Genomic DNA, 24,960 nt, shown 5'->3' with positions numbered 1-24,960 from the left:
CCCCGCCGGCGAAGACCGGGAGCGAAGAAGCTCCTGCGCCCGGTCCCGCAAGAGTTTTCCGGGCCCCCCCGGAGGGAGTGAAGGACCCCACTCCAGGGGCCCCGAAAAACTCTGGTTGGGGCCCCTGTGGGGCTCGGGGCCGGGGCAAATTGCCCCTCTTGCCCACCCCTCTGGGCGGCCCTGGTCAAGAGGAGAACAGCCCCTGGTTGGTTCCTCCAGCACTTGTACCAGGAAGTTGTCCCGAACACTCTCCAAAAACTTCCTGGATTGTCTGTGCATTGCTGTATTGCTCTCCCAGCAGATATCAGGGTGATTGAAGTTCCCCATTAGAACCAGGGCCTGTGTTCTGGAAACTTCAGTTAATTGTCCGAAGAAAGCCTCATCTACCTCATCCTCCTGGTCCAGAGTCACTGCAAGACAGCTTGACACAAATGACCCCACCATGTTATTTATTTATTTACTTTTCTTTCACAGGGAATTTCAAATTTTCCAGTGTTCACTCCAATTTGGAATGTAGCCACCACATTTTTAAATCTTGAAATCTTCATGAATGGGAACTTCCATCCTTCACACAGTTTTAGTTATATTGCCCATGTTCACTGCTTGAGATGGAAATAGGAAGCAATCATAGACGAGATGAAATGCTCTCTGGTGCCACAGTCAGATCCCAAATGAATTTATTTTTCTATCTTTGCAAATGTTCTGAAGCCCTCTTTTTTAAAATCAGCTGCTGAGGAATTTTCTACATTTGTCTTGTTGGCAGGGAAATTCCTCTTTAAAATGCTGGAAAGAGAAAAGCAATATTGGAAACCCAATGTCTGAGTGAGAAAGATCATTGATGTGCTGCCAGCCCCATGGATTGTGGAGAAGATGTAGAATTCTTATAAAAAGCAGCCTGGCGAGACACCATGTCTCAAGCTTTTCCTTTAGGATTACACATATTCATAATGGTTATTCCTCTATGATTGGCCTGGGATGGCGAACTGCAGCCAGTGGGCGCCACGATTGGCCGAACCTGTGGATGCAGCAGGTAAACAAATTGGCCCAGCTCACTAGGGTGCTTACCCTGGTGAGCCACGTGCCAAAGGTTGCTGATCCCTGCTATAGTTAAAGAGTTATAAACCATTAAATCACAAATGGTCAACAACACATGTCAAAATATACAAAATAAATATCCTTAAATCAAACCTGTTTTTACCATTCATTCGCTAGTCCATTTGTAACAGGACTAATTTAAAAGGCAAAAACACTAGATTTTGACTCTAATAGATTCTCAAGCAACATTTTTCTTACTTTGCCTATCTGTAAATTTTGATTATTATTGATGGAAATATTTTTTCATCGGTTTCTTTGTGTATGGTGAAATCAATTTTTACCGACATTTACTGATAAAAATCTCACCCTTCCATGCCTAAATTTACAACAGCCTTGAGGATGCAAATTATGTAGAACTAAACCTTCTCACTGATTATCTATAAATAATATATTGTAAACTAGATAACTTCTGATGATTATGCATTGACTATCTGGAGTATTTAGGACCACGTTACTTTCTGAAATTTATATCCTGCATATTGGAGAACGACCATGCCATTGTTAATATTATTTCCTGTGAATTACATAACCTCCCATAATAACTACTGTATATTTCCATTTTTTTTCAGACTTTATGGACCAGGCAAAATTGGTGTACATTAATATAGGACCAACTTAGGATCTGGCCCCAGATTTTCAAATTTCAGTGTTTGCCATCATGCATATATGAGTGAGGGTGCCTAATTTATAAGTATTAATATAGGTGCATTGATGCTAATCAGGTTGTTATGAATACATATGGCCAGATGGGTGTCCAACTGGCCCATTTGAATGCTATATCCAAGTTGTTTACAGACATTTGGTATTTGCTTGTGTATATTAGTGTGTGCAGCTGCAGGCATGTAATTGTTCTTGTCTATGTTTAAAAATATGGCCATAAATGCCTTTCAAGTTACACACAATATCATTTTCCAGGTATTAAATTCCATACCCCATGTTCCAAAAAGCAAATGAGATGGATGCAAATATGTTCAAATTTTTATAACTTTTAGAGACAAATAAAGCATGACTAAAACAGATGCACCACAGCTATTAATTCATAGCTACAGAACTGTCTTTCCCTGATGAGTTTCAATCAATGAAAGCTTTCCTGTGTTATTGTGAATTAGTTTATTGCAGTTGTGATGCACTGAAAGATAATAACATTAGCTCCTAACATTTCAGGAAAATAAAGAATGAACTATTACTTTTATTTCCTTGGGGTATATAACAGAATACATAATGAGAATTTGTACTCTGTAGCTCTATCGACACTGAAAGTGAAAGGCTTCTATTACTTAAAGGTTGATTGATTCTGAGTTGGAAAACCTTGACCTAACTTATGCAGAGGTTCTATTTCCTATGTAGATCTTTATGTCACTGTCACAGAAATTCTTAGATAAAGAATTTGCACGTGCACTTCACTTTAATTACAAACCTACCCTGGAGAAATAGTCTCAACAGTTGGCTTTTTTTGTGTTTGTGACCCTAAGAGGACCCCAATGCCAGATGGCTGGGGGGTCCCTCATGTGCAACAGTAAAACTCAGCCGGCCTGACCAGCTCAATATACTTCACACACTGTTGTCATTATTTTTATTTAAAAGGTGTCTTGTAATGTATCATTTGAAAACATGTAATGTATCATTTGAAAACTGCTGGTCATTAATATCACTGTGAAATGTATGTAACGAGGCTGTATGAAAATTATGGATACTCTCTGATATTAGGTTTTGGAGTCTGTAAACAAACCAAGGAGGCAAAACAGGTTGTTACCAGGCAAAGGAGAATAGTGGACACCCCTTTGGCTCAATGGCAAATCATACCAGGTGTGGCCAAGAACAATGGGCTATTCATTTGCATCGGTGATCACAGGAAGATCATTTGCATGGTAAAATCACAGGAGACTGCAAAAGTTAATATTGCATCAGCTCCCTGTGGACACAGAGACCTGAGCACCAGGACTTTGAAAACAAAGATAAACGCTGAGGCTATAAGGAATTGCTGAAAGACTTATGGGTATCCATCACCCAGGGGTAGGGTGACCAGATGTGGCAATTTTATAGCGATTGTCCTGATATTTGGGGCTTTGTCTTATAGGCACCTATTACCCACACCTCCAGCACTCCCATCCCAATTTTTCACACTTGCTATCTGGCTACCCTACCTAAGCGGCATAGGTGAGCAGCACCCTTTGAGTTCATGAAAAGTGGATCCTCTTGGCCCAAGAGGCAAGAGTAGCTGGAAACTGACCATAGGTGAGAAAACCTGCTTAGATGAAGATTGTAACTAGTTGAAATTCAGTTTGAGTCACTAGAAAGTGTGATTTGTTTTGTTTTCCTTGCAACCATATCTGTCTCTTCTACTGTTATTTATTATCACTTACATCACTCTTCTTTGTTAATAAACTTGCTCTTGTTTGGTTACAAAACCATCTCACTGCTGTGTATGAAACCAAAGAGCAAAATCCTCTGTTGAGCGAGTATGTTGGTGTGTGCTCTGTCTCTTTGGAGGCAGTGAACTTGATAACTTCTGTGAGGGGTGAGTGAGATTGATTGGGCACTGCAGGGGAGATGGTTCTGAGGAGTCTTTGGACTGAAAGGGCTGTTAGTGTCACTCTGCAAGGAGTAACCAGGCTGGTGGAAGCCAGGGGGTTGGGGAGGCCATTGTGCTGTGAGCAGGCTGCTGGTGTCAGGATTCTGAGACAAAGCTGCAGAGCACAGTCACCCAGGCTTACAGAGCAGTTGGTGATGCAGCCCCTTACTGGTCTTGGTGAACCCCCAAAGTGTCATAGTGTTGTAGGTAAATTCTCAGGTTTTCTCTCTTAAAAATACTATAGGGACAGATTCCATAAATAGCATAGGGCCATGAGTAAGGGGCACGCAGAATAATACCCTCAGAGGGAATCTGGGAAGAACTGTGTCTCAGTAAGGCAGAGTTCCACCTCCAGACTCCCAGCATGCAGGGGGTACATGCATGCTTCTCACACACACCATGGTGCACTGTGTACCCCATTTAGCAGCCTCTGTGGGCTCATATTCTTGTGGGGTACAAGGAAAAAGCAGTGCCAGTGCTCATCTGAACATAGAGACTGCTATTGTCCCTGGCAGTTGCATATAGTAAACAAAGGGAGAAAGCCTTGCCCATATCACTGGTGCAGTGCATCTACATTAAATGTCTGCAGCGGTGCAGCTCCATCAGTGTAGCTGTCTTGGTGCTAAAAGCCCAGCTAAGAGCCTTGCTATCTAGGGTGTTTTAGTCTAGCTGGGTTTATTTTCTCTTTAATGTTTGTTTTGTATGGACATTTTTCTTTATTTTCAAATAAATGTCACTTTTATTTAAGCTCACTGGAAGTGACAGGATAGAAGACTGACTTGGGGCAACCACTGTATTGAAGGAACCTGAGTTCTAAAGGACGCAGAACGAAGTCCAAGGCATGGAGTTGGTCGTTATCCTATTGTCCTCCACCCACAAATGGTGCTGTGAAGAAGCTGGCTGAAATCAGTATGGGCACAAGAAGAACTAAAGGACCTAAGGGGTCTGGTTACACATGACTGGATAAATGAAATATGCACTTTTGGGCAGCAGATCTTGCGATATCGCAGGCTGAGCTGCCCAGCAGAGAGGTGGTCAATGCAGCCTTTGTTCCTCCATATCTGGTTATATGCCCTTAATAATGGTTTATCGTTTTCTGTTCTGCACCTGACACCTCTGCTGCTATTGTTCCCATATCTGACCTTCATGTTCTGGAAAAATGTCTGAGGATGAACCTGGCATTACAAGATTAATCTAATACCAAACAATAAAACAGGGTGCTCCAGAGAGAGATGTAGGTCTCTGTCTAGAATAATATATAAAGGAGTTCAATCTAATTATGCAACAAGAAAATTCAGCTAACCAGTAGTGAAAAAAAGACATTTTCCCTTTTAACACTGGGAGCTATGTTAGGCCAAATATAGGACCGAAACACGGGGCGAAATTATTACTGTATATAAGCCACTGTCTAGGAGCTATACCTGGCTGAAAGAGAGAACTCAAAGATCAAGGAAGATTCTCCTGTAAATCTTTCCTCCTTTACATTTCCTCTCCTTTTCTACATTTGTATCTTCCTTCCCTCTCTGCTCCTTCCTTTTCTGTATCCTTGTCTGTGGTAGGTGTGATGGTTTTATGTTTGTGTGTATTGTATCTTTCAATTTCTGGGAAAATTCCACATCTGCAGAACTCATCACCTGTTTTGTTCCCAGAGTTGCTCAGTGCACATAAACCAGGGGGCATACACAGACACTGTTCTCTCATGAAAAAAACCAGGAGTACTTGTGGCACCTTAAAGACTAACAAATTTATTTAAGCATGAGCTTTCGTGAGCTATAGCTCACTTCTTCGGATGCATAGAATGGAACACACAGACAGGGGATATTTATACATACAGAGAACATGAAAAGGTGGAAGTATGCATACCAACAGGCGGAGTCTAATCAATTGAGATGAGCTATCGTTAGCAGGAGGAAAAAAACTTTTTGAAGTGATAATTAAGATGGCCCATAGAAGGTGTGAGGAGAACTTAACATAGGGAAATAGATTCAATTGGTGTAATGACCCAACCATTCCCAGTCTTTGTTTAACCCACAGTTAATAGTATCTAGTTTGCATATTAATTCAAGTTCAGCAGTTTCTCTTTGGAGTCTGTTTTGAAGATTTTTGTTGCAAAATTGCCACCTTCAAGTCTGTCACTGAGTGGTTAGAGAGGTTGAAGTGTTCTCCCACTGGTTTTTGAATGTTATGATTCCTGATGTCAGATTTGTGTCCATTTATTCTTTTGCGTAGAGACTGTCCGGTTTGGCCAATGTACATGGCAGAGGGGCATTGCTGGCACATGATGGCATATATCACGTTGGTAGATGTGCAGGTGTATGAGCCCCTGATGGTGTGTCTGATGTGATTAGGTCCTATGATGGTGTCACTTGAATGGATATGTGGACAGAGCTGGCATCGGGCTTTGTTGCAAGGATAGGTTCCTGGGTTAGTGTTTATGTTGTATGGTGTACGGTTGCTGGTGAGTATTTGCTTCAGGTTGGGAGGCTGTCTATAAGCGAGGACTGGCTTGTCTCCCAAGATCTGTGAGAGTGAGGGATCATCTCTAAGGATAGGTTGTAAATCTTTGATGATGCGCTGGAGAGGTTTTAGTTGGGGGCTGTAGGTAATGGCTAGTGGTGTTCTGTTATTTTCTTTTTTAGGCCTGTCCTGTAGTAGGTGGCTTCTGGGTACTCTTCTGGCTCTGTCAATCTGTTTTTTCACTTCAGCAGGTGGGTATTGTAGGTTTAAGAATGCTTGATAGAGATCTTGTAGGTGTTTATCTCTGTCTGAGGGATTGGAGCAAATACGGTTGTATCTTAGAGCTTGGCTGTAGACAATGGATCGTGTGGTGTGTCCGGGATGGAAGCTGGAGGCATGTAAGTAAGTATAGCGGTCAGTGGGTTTCTGGTATAGGGTGGCATTTATGTGACCATCGTTTATTAGCACAGTAGTGTCTAGGAAATGGACCGCTTGTGTGGATTGGTCTAGGCTGAGGTTGATGGTGGGATGGAAATTGGAGATTTTATTTTTGTTTGTCAAAAATAAAACTCATTTGAGGTTGAAAAATGTATGCTTTGTTCTTTGTATATGGAAGCATAAGATCCCCTTTTATTATAGTGGAAATAAAGTGAGATTTGAACAAAGATCCAACAGATGAAAAATCAGTTGCATTTTGTAGCTTGCCTCAGGGTGTTTGAGCATCTATTCTGGGTTTCATATTAAAGCAGGTTTCCATCCAGAGATCAGATACAATAATTGCTACAGCCTCCAAAATCACACTGCTACTATTTCTTGACTTTAAATCTATGCCAGGGGTTGCTCTAGCCCCACATATTGTTTATAGGGCAGCAATGTATAAACATTCAGTAAGCAGAGAAAAATGGCCCATCTGGCACTTTGTGGACTGTTCCTCTAAACTGTGCCAGTTACGAGCACACTTGGAAATCCATTTGACTTCAGCTTGGTGTTTTTTGGAATCTTTCAAACATATTTTTAGTTGCAGTTAATGGGACCAGGATAGTCCATTAAAAAGTGCATAATCTTCATAGAAGTAAACAGGCATATTTATGGTACAAACTTAAGAAACTGTAGGTTGCACGCTCTTTTTCAGATCAGCTTCTTGTGTGCATATCAAAGGCTTTGGTGTCCCGTGTCAGAGCCTTCACTGTCCCACACTCAGAGCACCATATCCCACCCCTCAACACAATAACTCATCCTTGATAAGCCTGTGGGCTCAAAGAAATGCTGTTAAATGACATGAGGCATTTCCTTTAGAGCAGGGGTAGGCAACCTATGGCACAGGTGCCGAAGGCGGCACATGAGCTGATTTTCAGTGGCACTCACACTGCCTGGGTCCTGGCCACTGGTCCGGGAGGCTCTGCATTTTATTTAATTTTAAATGAAGCTTCTTAAACATTTTAAAAACCTTATTTACTTTACATACAACAGTAGTTTAGTATCAGAGGGGTAGCCGTGTTAGTCTGGATCTGTAAAAGCAGCAAAGAATCCTGTGGCACCTTATAGACTAACAGACGTTTTAGAGCATGAGCTTTCGTGGGTGAATACCCACTTCCTCGGATGCAAGTAGTGGAAATTTCCAGGGGCAGGTATATATATGCAAGCAAGAAGCAAGCTAGAGATAACGAGGTTAGTTCAATCAGGGAGGATGAGGCCCTATTCTAGCAGTTGAGGTGTGAAAACCAAAGGAGGAAACCTTGGTTTTCACACCTCAACTGCTAGAACAGGGCCTCATCCTCCCTGATTGAACTAACCTCGTTATCTCTAGCTTGCTTCTTGCTTGCATATATATACCTGCCCCTGGAAATTTCCACTACTTGCATCCGAGGAAGTGGGTATTCACCCACGAAAGCTCATGCTCTAAAACGTCTGTTAGTCTATAAGGTGCCACAGGATTCTTTGCTGCTTTTAACAGTAGTTTAGTTATATATTATAGACTTATAGAAAGAGTCCTTCTAAAAACGTTAAAATGCATTACTGGCATGCAAAACCGTAAATCAGAGTGAATAAATGAAGACTCGGCACACCACTTTAGAGTATGTTTCTCCAAAGCTTAGTTGCCATCAGTCTGCAAAGTGAGAGCTGAGAATGACAATCAAACCTGGATCTCCACATGACAGGGCAAAGATGTTGCATTTATCACAATGTTTTTATTTCCATATGAAATGGTCACAAATATTTCCACACACACACCAGCAAATGGTTCCATCTAATGCAGTCCATAAGCTCTGTTGAAACTGTTTTGACTTAATAATAATAAAATACTCAAAAAATGCGGGAAAAAAATTAGTGAAAACAGAAAAACAATTTTTGTCAAAACTTTGCACAGGAAAGAACACAATTTGCAAACCAGTTCTGTGTAGGAATAAATGTATTCCTCATAATGTTAGGATTTGGCCACACAGTGTTGTTGCTAAGTCCCTGAATGAAATGTTGAACATTTACCCCTAAATCTCATTATTTTCCCATCTGAAAGATGCAGCATTTCCCAGTACAGTCTCAAGATGCAGGGTCAAATCGATAGGTACATGTTAGTGCAAGTCTTTAGCGTTTTCTCTTTATTTTGGTCCAGGAATGAGGGTATTGAAGTGGTCCAAAGTAACCACAGAAATTTCCATGCGCTTACTTTAACAATCAGTGTGATGTCTAGCATTATCATTCTGTAATGCAGCATTAACACTGCACAGCATTGAAACTGTATTTCTTGATTTGATTGCTTGCTACATTGCTAACCACTGAGCAGTGTGCTAAAAAAAGCGGCCATATTTTTCACAGGGAAGGTTCAGTTTGGACAGTAGCCAACCCAGGAAACCAGTCAGAATGTTGCAAATAAGATTTGCTAGTCACTTCAAGATTCAGGCTTCCCTAAAATGTTCTTTAGTGCATTAATTTCAATACAAGAAAAACCCTTATGTGTTTCTTTTTGCTTACTCATGAAAAGGACACATTTCAGTTGTCAGCATGGTTTGCACTAAAAGCATCACCTACGTTAAGCACTAGTATGTTGTATCTAGTTATCCTAGAGTTCTAATACATTTGTTCCTTTACTTACAACAATTGCATAGGTTTCTAAAAGACTTTCAATACTGAATGAAGAATAAAGAAATATAAACAACCTTTTTTGTCAGCCAAAAATTTTACATAGTAAAATATAACTGAATTTATCTTGTGTCTTTCTTGCAGTTATCTCAATATGCTTTACAGAGGTGGGTGATAGCATAGTTTCATTGTGCAAATGGGGAAAGTAAGTCATGGGCAGGCGAACTGCCTTGCTTGAAGTCATATAGAGAGTCAGTCCCCTGCTCTAACCACCAGCTTACACTTCATGTAATAACAGTGGCATATAAAGAGGTTAGTTATTACAAGAATTTAATGTACTTCAGAGATAGAAGGTGTGATGCATGGCCAGAAAGGGTTAAACATCCTGCAGGATGAATGACTCAAATTCAACCCTTAAAGACATATGGGAAGATAATGTTTGTGTTTTTGTGTATTTACATATATATGGGTAGTGGTCAACAATGTAATCAACAGTCCCTGTCTATGCTGTATTCTGATAATTCAGAGATCAAAAGAATGTCCTAGCATTTAAATTAATTGTAAACATGGGATATCCTCTCTTTGAAATGTATAGCAAATCATCTGTGAATGATGGCAACACAGGCCAGTGCCTTATGCTAATCTGTGTGAATAATTAACAACCATGCTTAGGAAATGAGGGCCTATTGTTCCCTGAGGGACTCCAGCTTGTCAAAGAAGGCCTGAAATTGTATAAAAGATCCTTGGTCCCAATCCTTGCTACCTCAGATCTGCTTAAGCTTCATCAGAGGAAGTTTGAGTCACAAGACTGAGGTCCCAGTTCAGCTGGAAACACCCTGAATATGATATAGGACATTGGATTATAATTTATGGACTAAATTCTAAAAGAACTCTTTGCAACTACAAAACTCACCATCTCTGCTACGTATCTGAACCTCAATAATTGAACTCATGTCTGTATGTATATTGATCTTTTAACCATACCCTCTCTCTTTTGTTTTTTAATAAATTTTAGTTTAGTTAATAAGAATTGGCTCTGTGTGTGTATTTGGGTAAGACCTGGAATATTCATTAGCCTGGGAGATAATGTGTCTGATCCTCTGGGGTTAGTAGAACCTTTTCTTTTATATTATGAAATAAGATTTTCAGAAATCTTCATCATATTTGACTTGGGTAGCTGGATGGAGGCATGAGGCTGAGTTACTTTAAGGGACTCTGTTGTTGGCTTCTGGGCAACTAGTAAGATAATAAAGAAGCTGTTTTGTTCTGGCTTGGTAAATCAGTTCACTCTAACTGAGTAACCTCAGCTGGCCCCCACTGGGATCAGGTCACAGAAGGTTAAGTAGTTATATCCTTAGCTGTACTGTCAGAATATGCAATAAGGTAGGTGCTATGTAAAGCAGGTGGAATCATTCATTGCAAATTACTGTTTGTATTTTTCCATCAGCTCTAATGCTATGCTGCATCCACAACTACTTCAGCAGAGCTAAACTGCCTCCTTAGAATAATGAGTCTGATCTCACATGAGTTTTACACTAATTTGACTCCTTTGGCCTTGTAATTATTCCTGATTTACTCTGAGTGAAAGTGAGAGCAGGCTCATGAAGTGGGAGTCAAACTTTTCCTGCTCTGTAGCAGAAAAAGTATCCAAAATGTTTTGGCCTCTGCACAACCAAAAACATCCTCTGTAACTGCTGACCCAGGAGTATTGCCATCCTTAGAGAAACATCTGAACCTATGAGATTTGTTACTGTCAGAAACTTCTTTCCTAAATGCCCAGTCATATATATTTGTTCAATATATATCTTACTGAATTTAATTGATGTCCACTGTTGGCACAAAGTGATGCAAACGCCCTCACCAATCTCCAACTGAAAACAAGGGGACACACTTTGGCTGTAATTAAAATACTTGTCTGTTTGTTCCACCTAGTGTGGCCCAACAGTTCCAATCCTAACAGACTTGCTTTGGTAATTGCCTCCAGGGAGATGCACCAGATGTGAACTCCTTTCAAATACAATGCATTCAGAGTCTGATGCAGAGCCCATTGAAGCCAATGGAAAGATTACAATTAATTTCAGTGGACTTTGAAAGAGGTAGTCAAAGAGCAAATAAGATGAGTTATTGATCTCAGTTTCAACATTCCTCGGTTAAAATATAGTTTTCAACTCAATAGCAGCCTTATCCTCCTATCTATATTAGGAAATCACTAATGGACTGTAGTGAGGCAGAGTAGCCTCCCTCCGCACTCATGTGCAAGGGACCACTACTGCTGAAAGTACCAGGGCAGGACAGGAAATATAAAAGGAGAGCCCTGGAACTCAACTGGTGCTGAACCATTGGAGGGACCAGACATCTCTTCCAGGAAGCTGAGCGCTCTGCAGGAATCAGGATCCCAGACCAGCCCCCGAGCGGAGCAGTGCTCTGCTGACCAAGGAGACCAGAGGCTCTGAGGAGGACACTGCCCCACTATGAATCAGCCCCGCTGAGCCCAGTGTCAGTGGAGCCATGCTGCCTGAGTAGGGTAGAAAGTAGCACAGGGGAACCAAACATTGATCTGGTTGTGCTGCCGGAAAGCGAGGCACCATGGTTCATTGGTTTTCCCCCCAACCCAGTGGCAGGACCACCTGCACTTTGAGAGCCTTAGGCCAGGACCCAGTGGAGTAGGGTGGGCCCAGATCCCCCTCCCTCTGCTGCCAGCTCCACCCCTGAGGTTGGCATCCTACGCACCCGAGGCCAAAGAGCCTCATCATAGACTATTTATTGTTGTCTGCCCCAGCCCAGGAGGCTCTGGGCTAAAGACTGTTTGCGTTCTGCTCCGAACAGAGGGCTAGAGCATCCTGTAGATTGTTAATTGCTGTTTGCCCCCTCCAGGAGGCTGTGGGTCATAGACTACTTGTTGCTCTGCCCTCGGCAGTGGCCCAGTTTGACTACTGTTGCCTACTACAATGAGGCGGAGTGGCCTCCCTCCTCACTCAAAACAGAGGGACCACAACATGGATCAACCAGAAAGACAGTGGGATTTGGATGACTGTTTTGATAAGAGATTAAATAAGTGTGTGTCCAAGTTGGACCCAATCCAAGAGATTTGTTATAAAAGGAATAGTGAAGAAAAATGCCTATAGATTAATCTGCTCATTTAAATACGTGACATACATAACATGGCATTTAATATTGTATTTCTTAATCCTGGTGCACTTATCAGACATTTTACAACATTATATTGCTTAGCCATTTATTTATTTATTTACTATTTATTTATGCATTTATTCTTAGTTATTTATGGACAGTGATGGATTGACTTCAGATGTTCAAATCTCCTTTGCATTAAAGGAAAAATAGCATAACTATCTATTTTTAAAGTTGCAATGAATAATGACTATGCAAACTTTCCTAATTTCATATGCATAGACAAAATATTATCTAAATAAAGATTTATGGTGCTTTCTCAAAATGATGTATTCTGTATTCCATATATGCAAATAGAATACTGTGACTAAAACTCAGAATCAAAGAGACACCAAATCAGCACAGAGTTTAAGCTGCACACACATTTGGGACAGGTATTCAAAAGCTTCAGTTGTGCAAAATCAACATGCAGTAACTGCCCCTAATTTTCAGGGGCAGTTAACACCAATCAGTGCACAATCTGGTAAATTGCACAGGTAAATATCCAGAAGTGACAATTTGTGTGCACAAGTACTCACCATGCATGTACAGCTGTGTAAAATGAACAGAAAACATGTATGTTATTGTGCATTAATTTAGAGCCAGTAATTGTGGACCTGAAGTTTTAGAAAATTTGGCCCTTGGTACTTTATTAGAGTCTAAGAGCCAGAAAGTGTTTTGTGGATGTTATCAGCGGTGGAATTTGTGGAACAGGCAAGTTTTCAATAGAGATATGAAGGAGAAGAAGGACGGTACTTGGAATACGGTTAATCAACAGTGAATTCCAAGAGTAAGGAGCAGCACAAAGTCAGGAGTAAGAGGAGACAATGGGACCAGGAAGGAGAGAAACTTGGGCAGACATTCAATGACATTTTGCTGATGGAGGCTGGTGACATCTGAAATTGGCCAGGCAGAACTAAAAGGCAAAGCTGTGTTCTATGGCAAGTTAAGATCATATTAGATCTGAGTCTAACTAGCATAGCAAATCCCACCCTGAGGAGCTTTCCATACATTATGTATGTTTGTTGCCAAATGTTTTGCTTCAAGACATAATCACTCTGATTATGGATCCTGTAGTGTGTTTGCAGAGCCAGGGTTATACTGTAGCTGCCAAAAGCACAAGTAGTTTAATAACTAGCAACATAGTTTGGGCCCTATAGATATCTGCATTTCAGAAAACAATGGAGTATTGAGAAGTAAATGGCAACAATTAAGGAAAACAAATACTTGTGGTTTCTATATTTCTTAACCATGCAAGAACAGAGGCTGTGAGTCAATTTGCACAATCCACACAAAGAAAAGGAAATAGTTATAAAAGAGGCAAAAACAAAAGTGCTGTGTCTTAATCTCTAAACGGCAGAGATCTCTCTCTCTCTCATGGATCTTTCCTCTTTTATTGCCTCCTTGTTTCTTCTACTCATCTAACACTGCGCTTCTCTTGGTTGTCCCATACCATCTCACCGCATTTCTGCTAAGTCGTCTGCTTTTCAGTCATCCGCCACAACTGCTCTGTATCTCTTCCCCCTCATTGAGTATCCATTCCCGTTCAAATATTAGCTGAAACCTTGTTTTCTCCCTCACATATGCCTCTTCCTTATTTCATTCTGCATTGGTAGAGTCAGAATTGTATCAAAGACACGATACAAAAGAAAGCTGTATTGTAATTTATTGTGATAACTTTCTGTATACTCCGTATAAGAGTGTCTACAGACAAAATTGCACCTGTGTGGGGTTGACCTCACCTAGTGTACCACATGGTAAAACTAAAATGCCTTGTCTTCACTCTGTTTTTATCTGAGGATAGCTCACACACATTAGTTAGCCCAAAATAATAATAATAATAATAAAATACACCTTTTTTTGACAATGATGACAAGGCTTTTGTCTCCCTTAGCTGAGGATTTTTCAAAATGCGAATTAAACTTCCACTGTCCTGATTAAAGTGCCAAAACAGAAAAACGATGTCATTGTGATCATTTTAAAGAAACCATAATTCCGTAACAATTATAATATAGCATCTGATATCAGATATGATTTTTCAGTGAGTGGTATTTCTAAGATATAGGAAAGGTCATAGTGGGTCAGACCAATAGCCTATCTTCCAATAGGGCCAGATGCTTCAAAGGGAATGACCAGAACAGGGCAATTTATTGAAAGATCCATCCCCTGTTGTACAGTCCCGGATTCTGGCAGTCAGAGACACCCAGAGCATGAGGTTGCCTTCCTGACCATCTGGTTAATAGCCATGGACCTATTCTACATGAATTTACCTAATTCTTTTTTGAAGCCAGTTATACTTTTGGCCTTCACAACATCCCCTGGCAACAAGTTCCACAGGTTGACTGTGCGTTATGTGAAGAAATACTTCTTTATGCTTATTTTAAACCTGCTGTCTATTAATTTCATTGGGTGAGCCCTGGTTCTTGTATCATGTGAAGGGTAAATAACACTTCCTTATTCACTTTCTCCACACCAGTCATGATTTTATAGACCTTTATCATATCCCCCCTTATTTGTCTTTTTTTCTAATCTGAACAGTCCCAGTCTTTTTAAAGTCTCATTATATGGAAGCTGTTCCATACCCCTCCTCATTTTGGTTGCCCTTTTCTACTTCTAATATATCTTTTTTGAGATGGGATGACCACAACTGCATGTAGTACTCAAGGGTGGGCGAACTGTGGATTTATATAGTGACTTTCCTAATGGTCCTTAACATTCTGTTAGCTGTTTTGACTGCCGCTGCACAGGGAGCAGTTGTTTCAGGGAACTTATCCACAATGACTCCAAGATCTCTTTCTTGAGTGGTAACAGCTAATTTAGATCCCATTATTTTGTACGTATAGTTATCATTATGTTTTCCAATCTACATTACTTTGCACTTATCAACATTGAATTTTATTTGCCATTTTCCTATCCAGTCACCCAATTTAGTGAGATCCTTTTGTAACTCTTTGCAGTCAGCTTTGGATTTAACTATCTTCAGTAAATTTGTATTGTCAGTAAACTTTCCCACCTCCCTGTTTACCTCCTTTTCCAGCTTGTGTATGTTTCATTATATTGCTGTTGGAAAATTCAGACCAGAAATGGACCAAATCCTGAAGCTGGGATCCTCTTGATCCTGGTATCAGGGACTGTGGGTCTTAAACCCTGATCCACAGGGCTCTTTGTAGCGAGCAGATTTCAACCTGCCACCCAGGGACCTGCTCTACTTTTAGCAGAATAGCAGATAGAGGACCCCATTCTGGGAGCTGATTGGCAGAACATGGGTTCCTGACTGGTCCACAACCCCTATTTAAGCCCAGCACAGGAACAGGAAGTCATCCATACAACAGGGATCCACTTTGCTCTGGACTGTGTGCCTTCCAACCCCGCCTTGACTTCCTGGTATCCCAACCTGGCCTGACTCTGGTTATCGATCCATGGTTCTGCTGCTTCTGTTCCTGGTAACCTGACCCTGCCTGCCTCCTGACACTTGACACTCAGTTTATCCTCTGGCCTGTCTTGGACTCTGGCCTCCTGAAATCTGACCTGACCAGACTCCTGCTCTGATAACTAGATCAGACTGCCTACATCTTTGTTGTGACACCTGGGCTGCTCTGGGAACTGGAGAAGCCCCCCGGGGTAACTTAAGCCTGGTCTACACTGAAAAGTTATATTAGCAAAAAACCATCCCTGACTGATGTAGTTATGCTGACATAATCCCCAGTTCAGATGCATCTATGTTGATATAAGAGGGCATCCATTGACATAGCTAATTTTGGTCAGGGAGATGGTGTTCCTGCACTGACATAAAAACACTTCTGTAGGTGTAGGCTGTCTACACTACAGGGGTATGCTGACATAGCTATGCTAGTAAAGCCTCCCTAGGATAGATAGACCTATAGACAGCCTCTGCCTAGAATCTTCACCCATGTGGCCCCACCGCTGATATGTTCCCCACTTCCCTTAGCCACACCACTGGCTTGCCCCCTATGCCAGTTCTGGGGCTTGTTAGTAGCCCCTTTATATTGCTCTAGCTCTCTTATCCAGAGAAAATGGGGGGCCCAAATCTCACCCCTGGGGGACAGATATAGGGTCTTCAGGATTGTACTATTCCTAGAGACTCTTATGGTGCCTTCTGATGTCAGATAACTGTGGCTTTAATAATCTAGGTTGTCTAACAAGATTGGACCCTTTGAAGTATGGATGTTTTGCCATTAACTTCAATAGGAGTAAGATAGGATCCTTCTCATTTCAAATCTCCTCATGCCTCTGATAATTTGTATTGCTCTTTTCTAGTCTTGTTTTGTCTTTTTTGAGACAAGATGACATTTAGTACTGAAGAAGGGTGTACCACTGATTGCTACATTTTCCATACTACTCTTCATCCTCTTCTTAATCGAGCCTAACATGTTGTTCCCTTCTTTGACAACCATAGTATATTGAGTCTTCAGTGAGCTATCTACAAAGTTGCCTCGATCTTTTTTCAGAGACGTGACAACAAATTCAGAACCCACCTGTGCATGGAGATAACTTAAATTGTTCTTTCATACCAAATGCATTGCTCAGAGCCTGTATTGTTTTACACAGCACTGACATTTCAAGTTGGCTCAACTTGTTCTGATATTATTCTATAATTTGGGCTATATTATATACATGTTTCAGACAGGTAAAATTCTGCTCTTCCTAGATGAAATGACCCATATAATCAGCAATAGGAGGAAAAAATCCCATACAAAAATATTTTAAAGGATTTTTTTAAATTGATATATTATTTGAAAGAAACACTGTCAGAAACTGAGGTTTTATTAACGTGAATTGAAAAATAATAAATCTTATGATATTCTTTTAATTCAACTCACTTATGCTTTTAAAAGGTTACAGGGATGTTATAGTTACCATATAACTATTTCCCCCCTATTCAGGGGAGCAAATATAGTTTATTACCCAAGAGTAATATGCGATGTGATGATTCATTTCATCTACTGCTTTCTTTGTCATCTTGGAAAGCAGTATTCATTTTTCTGGCATGAGCGCAATTTACAAATTCATCCCATCTCCCCTGAGATTCAGATATCCTCATTAGCATATACTTTGAGATAGAAGATAATGAGCTGCAGGTACAAATGGCTGATTAACTCTTCAGGCACTCTTCCAGCCTCTGTGATAGGAGACAAGATTGACACTATAAGGTCTGTCAGTCACAAACTGATTAACAGAAAAGAATAATAAAATAGCTTTGATGTGGGGTTCTGCACACATTCAGGGACATGAGTACCTAGGCAGGCAGCAGCCTATAGGTAGAATTCTAGCTAGAACAAATCTTTGCCACCTGAATCATGAGATCTATCTTCCTTTGCATTGCACCTTTTATGTTTTGTTTTGTTGCAGTGAGTTGCCAGTATCACAAATGTACTGTACATCTGTTGCCTGCTGGCAACTTGGGTAATAAATATTCAGCAAGCCATAGCTGTCAGATCATGCTGTCAACATGAATTGGGTGTTTTCACTCTATCTAGTGGGTATCACTCTCCTAACATATGTTGCTATATAAATGGGCAAAGGTATCAGTCAAGCCTGTCCTGGCTTTCTTGTTTAATCCAGTGTTAGAATGTATAGACTGTCTGTTACTGTAAGTGTCAAAGCTTTTTCATAAACTGGGCTGAAGCAAGTAGCACTGAAAGCAGAAGGAGAATAAACACATAGAAAAGAGTGGAACAATACAATCCGAAAGTTTGTTGGGAATTAAAGCTGTAGCATCCCAAAAGGAAAGACTCACACCCTGAAAGCGGAGGAAAGCTGTTTTTACACAGGTGACGTTTTAATTTTTAGCCTAGTCTTATTTTTTTTAATGGTTGTGTCCTGCTGGCCAATGAGACACATAACCCCTCTAAGGATTTGCTTTCCTTGTGAATTTCCATTTCTGCTGCTAATGATTAGTAGCATCAGAAGTAAAAGCTCATGAAGAACAGAATATTGACATTTTGTCTGATGTCTGTTGTTTGTCTTTCATAACAGCGACAGCCAAGCAGTGACACAGTTTAACTGTTTGGTCCAAACCATTTGGAACATATATGATAATCACAGTGTGCTCAGGAGATGACCTTTAAGTTCTGCATTTAAAAAAAAAAATCTTTTGCAGAGGAGACTCCCTATTGTACATACACAAGACTGTGACCATTGAAGTTCTTAGACATGCAGATGGTGCTGTTCTCCAAGGACGTGAGTAGTAAATTCTGTAAATGGATTAATGGATTTTAAGGCTAGAAAGGGCCATTATAATTATCTAGTCTGGCCTCCTTCTTAACAGAGGCCATAGCATTTCACCTAGCAATTCCTGTATCTGGATTTAAAAACTTCAAGTGATGAAAAAGCCTCCACTTCCCTTAGTTTTCCTCACTGTTAAAAGATTTGCTCCTTATTTCCAGCCCATATTTGTCTAGTGTCCACTTCCAGATGTTGTATCTTGTTTATGCTACATTAAAAAAATAAACCTTTATTGGAAATCTCTTTCCAGTGAGCTACTCAGGCCATGATCAAGTCATTTTGTTTAACTTTCTCTTTGATAAACTAAACAGATTGAGCTTTAAGTCTCTTACTCTGAGAGGTTTCCCAGATCTCAAATCATTCCTAGGGCTTCTACCAGAAATAACCCTTTTCATTATCTCAACATCCTTTTGAAAGTGTGGACACTAAATTAGACACAGTTTGCTAGGAATGGTGTCACCATTGCCACTTACAGTGGTGAAGCTAACAGCAGGGCAGAAAGGGTGAATGTTCGCACTCATGGCCTTTAGGTGTATGTGTGGCACCTTTTTAAGCATTTGACATACAGAGGCCACTCTACACATATGCAAGCTACGCTGTTGGCTGCCTGTGGCAAGCTGGGGTGTGTGCTAACCACCCTGCCTTAGTCTTCCTGTCCCCCATGTCCTAGCCCATCTGCCAGCTGGGGTCTTGCCTTTCCATGTAACTCCCATACCATCTGACCCCTGAGGCCCCAGGGTCTTCCCTCTTCTCCAGTCCTCCTACTGCACAGGGTCTTGCCCCCCGACCCTATCTGCCCCAAAGTCCTGCCCCCCAATGCCAATAGCCTCCTTCTCTTGTGTCCTGCCTCATCTGCACATGTCCTATCCCCCACCCAATCTACCTCATGGGCTGCCCCTGTTTTCCTAGCCCCCCATCCATCTGCCCCCTTATCCTAGTCCCCCCCAATGCTATTTCTCCACCACAGCTTCATGAACCCCACCACGTCTGTGCCCTTGTCTCCCTCACTCCAGGACCTGGCCCCCACCCCAATTCTCTGTCCAGACTCCAATCCCACATATTCCACCCAGGTATTACATGTCCCCAATTCCCCAGCCTCATGTCAGAGACCTCCCCGCACCCTGCAAGCTGGCCCACTGCAGCTCCTCCTTGCACCCTATAGTGCCCTTCAGACTGACACCCAGAGGAGTTCACTTGGGATGAGAGGGGTGAGAGCCCAACTGAAGGGAATGCAGATGGAACCCCACATTCTGAATTTCAGCACATGGCACTGTTGGGGATCCCTAATGTGGGGCTGGGCAGGGGGCTGCGGGCTCCTCAGGGTGGATGACCCTAGTGGAGGTTTTTCCAGGGAAGCTTGTGTATGGAGAATGCAGCTATATTTCCCGCTCTGTCACCTCAAAAGGGGATCAGCATGAAGGAGGGAAGTCAGATAAGCTGAGTGCATTCAAACAACATGTGATTTAATACTGCCAGTTCCAAGGTCATACATCTAGGAACAAAGAATGCAGGCAGGATGGCGGACTTTATCCTGGAAAATAGTGACTATGAAAAGGATTTATGGGTCATGGTGGATTAACCAACTAAACCTGAGCTCCCAGTATGTTGCTGTGACTAAGTGGGTGTACACGAGTCTTGGGTGCATAAACTGGAATATCCAGTCGAAGTACAGAGGGGATATAACGGCTGTATGTCGCCAGAGGCAGAGCCAGGTTTTGCAGCCAGTGTAGATAATGGGTCATTGGTGGTGCTACCCTCAATCATAATGATGGGCTTGCTAATTTCACATCTTTTCCTTCCTGTAGCAGGGTGGCTTGCCAATTTTTAAGAGCCACAGGGCTGGGCCCAGCGAACCCTAGTTACTAAAGAGGCACACCTGAGCAGAGATCAGCTGAGTCTCTATAAAGAGTAGCAGGAAGCAGAAGGGGGTAGGGCAAGTGCTAGAAAATGGTATGATCTGTCTAGAAAGGAAGGAACTACAGATGTTGCAAGAGACGGGAGGCCTGGAGTAGCCTTGGATGAAAAACCCTAAGGTGGAGACTGAGGCCAGCAGGGTAATTGCCTAATGTTCTTATTAGCATTTTGCTTTGTTCTTTGAAACCCTTCTGGAAGGGCTGGCAAAACTGATCTGTGTGGAATTTAGTTAGGGAGCTAAGTGGGGAGAGATTGATGGTGGGGGTCTACAGAGTGACCTCTGGGCATGGGGGGATGTGCTGGAGGAGGCCACGCTCACCACTGTTGTCTGCAGTAGGTTAATTTCTTAGTGTAGGCAAAGGTTTCAAAGAACAAGCAGGCAAGAGTTACATGCCCCCAATATTTTAAACTACATGTTTCTCAGAGCAGCGACCCAACTTGCCAAGTTTCTGATTTGGAGCTGTTGATAATGTGCCTTGCTGCTATAACAGTGTGCATGATAGTTCTAATGATTAAATCTGTATCACTTTGACACATGCATATTTTAATTGTATATTTTTTAGCATTAAAAACAGATGACTTGGGAAAATACTTCACTAAGGACTGTCTTTGGGTGGTGAGCTGAGGAAGAAAATACATAATGGTATGTATTTGCCAGCTTAGAATTGAAAAAGTGGAAGTCATCTGAGAATATTGCACTAGATGAAGCCTCATACTCTACAAAGCTCAAGTGCACAAAAGGTAAGTCAGGAAAATCTCACTTTCCAAATGAATCCAAATCTTCAAGCATGTGTGAATTTAATACACTATAGTAGTTGCTTATAGGACCATTTGTGGATCTCTACAGTGCAAGCGTCCCCATGCTAATGTGCCTTTACATTGTCCTAAATAACCTGTGAGGATCAGTTTCTCTCCAGCCCCAGTCAGACCTTTGTAGCTATGATGAGTACCTGTCCTGTAGAAACTGAATTGAGACCACTAAACTCAAAACAGCCATCACAGAGAAACACTTTTTGGTTATTTGTGACCCACAATAGATTCAAACCAATGACCTAGGAGTAATAGGGACTTTCTTCTATTAGAAAACCTCTTAGTCACCTAGTCCCTGTCAAATTTGCTTTTTGTGGAAACTGATGAAATCAGAATCTCTCATTATGCTTTACTCAGGTCTAGGAAACCTTGCCAGTTTTGGTCATAAAGATAAAGTTTATTGAATCACATGAATGACAATATGGGCAGTGCTGATCTCAGAAGTTAGAGCTAAACCTATGGTTGGCATTTAAAATAATAAAAGAACATGGGAAATATTTGAATAATCTTCTCTATTTTCTCATGGTACCGTGGTGTTTGACAGAAAGCTCAACTTTACCTGGGAGTGGGTGGAATGATCAAGTGGCCTGGATCTACAGCACTTTATTCTAGCACCTGGGATATAGACATGCTGTGCGCACACTACATGGTAACTTCGACCCTGTGTGTGTGTGTGTGTGTGATTGTTATTAATTCATTGGAAATGTCAGTCTACAGGGGTAGTGGAGGAGTTAATTTGATCCAAATACTAGAACTATGAGACAGGCAAAACTATGAGATTTAGCAACTCTGTTATCTTCTTGCATATTGTTGCAGGCTAGTTTCAGTTAATATGCAAACTGCTATCAGTTACTAGTATCCACTGAGATTTGACTAAGCCTGAACAATAATTAAAAATGTATAATGAGGGAGTCCAGAAGGACATGCATTTGCAGCTACGAGGCATTGAAACAACACTTCACCTATTAATATTCACACTACAATTGGAGGGGAGGAAGGGGCGGCACAGGGAATCAAAGGCAAACCTGAAAAATCCCTTGAATATTTATTCCAATATAAAAATGTAGCCTAATGAAGTAAAGAGAGAATCAGAAAAGTGTAAAAATACCATCTTATCCAACAGATCTTCTCCTTGTATTTCTCCCACACCATATCTGCTTAATGACCAAAAATGTGTTGCTACTCCCCCCCAACCCCCGCGTTTAACATAAAACTATGTGGATAGGTTGGATTCTTCTGGCTCTGGCACCTTTAGCAGAATTTTAACTAAGTTTCAGTTGAAAAAATCTTTAGCTTGATGTGTTTTCCTGAAGAGCATCATAACTAGCCCTGTGTTGGGCGAGAGTTCTTAGTGACACACGAGCCAGGAGGAGGACAGCTTTATTTTCAGATTGTTTGCAGTATTCACAGTGGGAAACCCATTTTTCTGCTGATCACGGGCCAGATTCTGCCACTAGTACGCAAACTGAGCAATACTTTATCCCGTGATAAATCCCACTGAAGTCAATGGGAGGGGATCCTTAAGGCATTCCGAAGTATAACTCATACAGTGCATATTCTCTATTTTGTTTATATTTTCATGTCTACAAAGCTATGGTTAACATTACTGATGTGAATGAGACTTCTGCAGCATAAGGTGCTATGCAATGTAAGGGTGACAGAATCTGACTGGGTGATCTAATGCTTTCCTTTAGATTGCTGTCTCCTTTCAAGATGTGATCTGATATCTCAGTGGTCCTCAAACTTTTGTGTTGGTGACCCCTTTCACACAGCAAGCCTCTGAGTGCGACCCCCCCCCCCACCTTCAAGCTTTTTTTTTTATGTTTAACACTATTATAAATGATGGAGGGTGAAGAGGGGGGTGGAGGCTGACTGTTTGTGACTCCCCATGTAATAACCTTGTGACCCCTTAGGGTCACGACCCCCAGTTAGAACTCCTGTGATATCTCACTCCCAATACTAGCCTGGTTGTCTCATCTAGTGCTTAGGTATCATGATAGATTAGACAGGTGTGCTGAAGGTTTATGACCATATATTCTCCACTTCTGCATACACTGTACCATTACCATAACTGCTGCACACCACAGACTGTGTGCTACAACCTTACCTCTGCCTCCCTTTTGCCTTCTGCGTGCACACACATTCATCAGATTATTCTGTCCCCACTGTCCATGTACAGTGTAGTAGTTGGTTATGTTGAGAGATGGTAATTTGGTAAAGGGTTGCATGCAGAAGGATGACCTCCTTAGAGGGAGGACAGAGCTATTGTTGTAGTGCAGAGCTGGGCAAACTGGCCCGCGGGTTCGTCCTGCCCGGCCTTGCAGCTCCCAGCCGGGGAGGCTAGATGGTGGCCCCTCCCCTGCTGTGTCCCCCACCCCCGTCCGCCGCAGCCTCAGCTCAGCGTGCCTCCAGCACTCTGGGCGGTGGGGCTGTGAGCTCCTGCTGGGCAGCGTGGTGCTGTGGCTGCTGCTCTAAGCGGCATGGTAAGGGGGCAGGGAGCAGGGGGTTGGATAAGGGGCAGGGCGTCCTGAGGGGCAGTCAGGGGACAGGAAGCAGTTGGATGGGCTGGAGGTTGGTGGGGGCAGTCAGGGGACAGGGAATGGGGGGGTTGGATAGGCATGGGAGTCCCGGGGTGGGGCCTGTCAGGGGGCAGGGGTGTGGATAGGCATTAGGGCAGTCAGGGGACAGGAAGCGGGGGGGTTGGATAGGGGGTGAGGTTCCAGGGGGCGGTTAGGAGCAGGGGTCCCGGGAGGGGGAGGTCAGGGGACAAGGAGCAGGGGGGGTTGGATGGGTCAGGGGTTCTGAGCGGGGCAGTCAGGGGGCAGGAAGTGGGAAGGGGTAGATAGGGGTCAGGGGCCAGACTGTTTGGGGAGGCACAACCTTCCCAACCCACCCCTCCATACAGTTTTGGAACCCCACTTTGGCACTTAGGCCACAAAGTTTGCTCATCCCTGTTGCCGTGAGTGGTAGTTGCTGTGTGTGGTAATGGTAAAGAATGTGCCTGTGGTATGTATTGGTAGGTAGCTTAACTTTTCTTTGCTTTTGCAGATTTGTGGCAGGTATAGTGTGTGAGCAACACTAACTGCTTCATAATGAAGTACTTCTAGTGAATTAATAGGTTTTTTTTTTAAATGTTAATGAGGGGCAAAGACGTGGACCTGCGAGAGAGAGAGGTGCAGCAAATTGTACTCTCAAAATAATGAGTAAATACACTGATGCATAAGACTCCTCTGTGTACTTGCCATCACAGCCAGTGTGTTTTCTGTTGAAGATGGGACTTGGACTGCCATAGGGGCAATAGAAAATGCCACCACTAACTGTAACAGATACTCAAAGTTAAGGCTAAAAAATCCACCAGAACGTGTGGGGAAACTAGTATTTAACACCACAAGTCCCATTTTAATGAGATACACACCTGCATGAAGGTGGCCAGGGACTGCAGCAACATGCACACTAGGCCATATTTTTGCTATCTGGAGGGAGCTTCTTCACTCAGGAGCACATTTAATGAGAGTGAAGACCAAGGGCTTTCCTCAGCCTGTTCCCAAGGGAGAGGCAACTGGTAAACAAAGGCCAACTTGCTTTACTGCAGGAGTGAAGAATTACAGTGAAATAACAGA

At 42.2% G+C, this 24,960-nt stretch overlaps 1 long non-coding RNA gene across 1 annotated transcript in view; it reads left to right on the top strand.

The window, feature by feature from the left end:
• The first annotated feature begins 20,557 nt into the window (after positions 1 to 20,557).
• LOC120407669 overlaps positions 20,558 to 24,960 on the top strand; it is a 14,241-nt gene continuing 9,838 nt past the window's right edge. Inside the window, exons 1-2 of the long non-coding RNA XR_005600172.1 lie at positions 20,558 to 20,670; positions 21,094 to 21,271. This is a non-coding gene — a long non-coding RNA (uncharacterized LOC120407669). The remainder of the gene's footprint in view (positions 20,671 to 21,093; positions 21,272 to 24,960) is intronic.

Source organism: Mauremys reevesii, linkage group 6, assembly GCF_016161935.1.
Source record: "Mauremys reevesii isolate NIE-2019 linkage group 6, ASM1616193v1, whole genome shotgun sequence".
In the NCBI taxonomy this organism is placed as follows: Eukaryota; Metazoa; Chordata; order Testudines; family Geoemydidae; genus Mauremys; species Mauremys reevesii.
This window is presented reverse-complemented; position numbering and strand designations above follow the sequence as displayed.